This window comes from Echinops telfairi, unplaced genomic scaffold, assembly GCF_000313985.2.
Source record: "Echinops telfairi isolate 266 unplaced genomic scaffold, ASM31398v2 ScPeMD7_7424;HRSCAF=8462, whole genome shotgun sequence".
NCBI classification, from domain to species: Eukaryota; Metazoa; Chordata; class Mammalia; order Afrosoricida; family Tenrecidae; genus Echinops; species Echinops telfairi.
In genome coordinates this window covers 50895875-50898322 of record NW_022111324.1, presented here as the reverse complement: position 1 = coordinate 50898322, position 2448 = coordinate 50895875, and the positions used below count along the sequence as shown (strand labels likewise).

Here is a 2448-nt window from a genome sequence, read left to right as displayed (position 1 = left end):
TCTTGAGAACCACATGAAGGAATACCATTATTCTCCCCAATTTACAAATGAGGATCCTGAAACTTGGGTGAGCAATTCACTTACCCTAAGGGCCTTTCCTATGGAGGGGCAGAGGTGGCTGGAACGGCCTCCAAAGCCCCAGACTGCCCAAAGCCCTCCACCAGCTCCTGCCCACTCAGCAGCTAAGGCCTGAAGGGTGAAGGTGAAGGGTTCAGGGATGGGGAGAGCCAGGGTCATGGTGGGACAGTGCCGGGGAAGAGAAATGTGCCTCATTCCCAAAAGGGAGAAGCTAATCAGGTGGGTCTGGCTGCAGGCCAGCCACTGCCGCTCAGACAGCCGAGCAGAACAGGGACTATGGTTAGTGAATCCGGAGAGGGTCTGGTACTCCAGGGAAGGAGGCTCGGCCTCCGGCCCCTTGGAGCAGGAGCTGCTGATTCGCACACTCCCCATGCCTGCTTCCCTGGAATGCTCTGGAAACTAGAAGGTAGGGCCCAGCACTGCACAGACTCCTGGTGCCCTCCTGGCAGGCTCCTTTCTTCTGTTCTCTCTGTCCTCCCTGCCTTGGAGAGTAGGCAGGCATGACCGACGGGCCCAGCCTAGTGTGGGAGCAAGGCCTGCCTCAGTCTCTCCTCTTGTGCTGGGCACGTTACAATGACTGGAAAAGCCCTTTGAAGTAACAACTGCCACTACGGCTACAAGTATTGAACATCTGCTGGACACCTAGTCAGGAACTCCAGTGGAGCAGTGGGTTACACACTGAGATGCTAAATACGAGGTCAGCAGTTTGAACCCACACCAGGTCTAGCCGCACACCAGCTGCTCCTCGAGAGAAAGAGGAGGCTGTCTAGTCCTGGAGAGATTTAAAAGCTTTAGAAACCCAAAGGGGGAAGTTCTACCCTGTCATAGAGGGGCACAGTAAGTAAAAGTTAACTGCGTTTGAGTTGTTGGGGGGTGTGTGTGTGTGTGTGTGTGTGTGTGTGTTTCAGGGCACCCAGTGGGAGTACCTGGGTGGTGCAAACAATGAAGTGCTTGCTCAGCTGCTCACTGACAGGTTGGTGGTTCCAGTGCACCCAGAGGCACGTGGAGAAAGGCTAGCGATGCACCAGCCCCTCTGCATCCACTCCTTCCCTTCAGTCATAGGCCAGCGCTCCCTCCTGTGGCTCCTAGGTCACAGACGTGGAAATCCAGGCTGGAGATGATCAGGAGTTTGCTGGGAGTGAGGGTCACATAGCTGACACAAGTCCCAAGCAGAGTGACCCCGGAAAAGATAGTTCCTGTGGCAGGAGGGCTAAGTCAGGCTCAGTGAGGAGCCTGTCCCCCTGGGCGCAGGAAAGGCAGAGTGGGCAGAGATTGACCGACTTCTGAGTCCCTGGTGGGAAGACACGCTGCCTCAAAAGGCAGCTCCGCCGCCTCGAGACCCCAGGGCAGGCTTCCTGCAGCCACCCCCCCACCCCCACCCCCGATCCAAAAGCTCTCAGCCCAGGAACCTCCTAGTTTCTCAACTGCTGTCCTCTCCTGTGACCCACTGAGAAGCCTGGCTCTGCCAGGCACAGGCCTCCTTGCTTGGAGCCCCACCCCCACCCTGCGGTCTGTCGGTCAGACGGTCAGTAGGTCTGTAGGCAGACAGGAGACCTCACAGTGGCCTTGGGGCTCTCCCACTGCAGGGGCTGGGGTGAGGATTGGCAGGCGGGATCAGCTGGAAGTGGGGATGAAAGTGGGTTGGGACAACTAGTCTCTTGTCAAATGGACTAAGAATACCCACTTCCTAAGGTGACTGTGAGGCTGTCCCAGTGCTCAGACCACAGTGGACATCTGAAATAAGGGAGCCCCCACAGAGGAAGTTCAACTCTGTCCCATAGGGTCACTATGATTCAGAATAGGCTCAATGGCAGTGAGTTTTATTTTTAAAAATTTTTATTTTTCTAAAATAAGGCATCGGATGTAATGTACTGACTTCTACTCTGGCTTCTGGAACCCTGGTACGTTTGGGGGCAGGGCAGTGGCAGCCAACAGGGAGATTCCTTGGAACTGGTGGTGAGTTTGGTTCCCGCACCCCCCAGTCGGGGGCAGAGGGGGTCACGGAAGTTGCAGAAAAGGCAGCAGGGACAGAGTAGTCCCTGCTCAGGGACAGAGTAGTCCCTGCTCAGGGACAGAGTAGTCCCTGCTCAGGGACTTGGCTATGGCAAGGAAACCCCTTCTCCAGACTGCCTTCAGGAGGCTGACCCAAGTCCTCTAAACCCAGCAGCCTGGTCAGGAATCACCTGCCTGCCAGCCAGACGCCGGGGCATCCTTGAGGGCGCTGTGCCCTCAGGTCAGTGTCCAGGAATGTGCCGAGAACCCGTGCCCAGTGGGGAATGCCACAGGGTCCTGCCAAACCTCACAGGGTGCTGACACAGGAGGGGCCAGCCGCCAGCGGTGGTGTCAGGGAGTCACAGGACTCGGGCTGAA

The 2448-nt window shown here is 56.9% G+C and overlaps 1 protein-coding gene across 1 annotated transcript in view; it reads right to left on the bottom strand.

The window, feature by feature from the left end:
- CDK18 (cyclin dependent kinase 18) overlaps positions 1-2448 on the bottom strand; it is a 28951-nt gene that overhangs the window by 25408 nt on the left and 1095 nt on the right. The gene's annotated exons all lie outside the window — the stretch shown is intronic.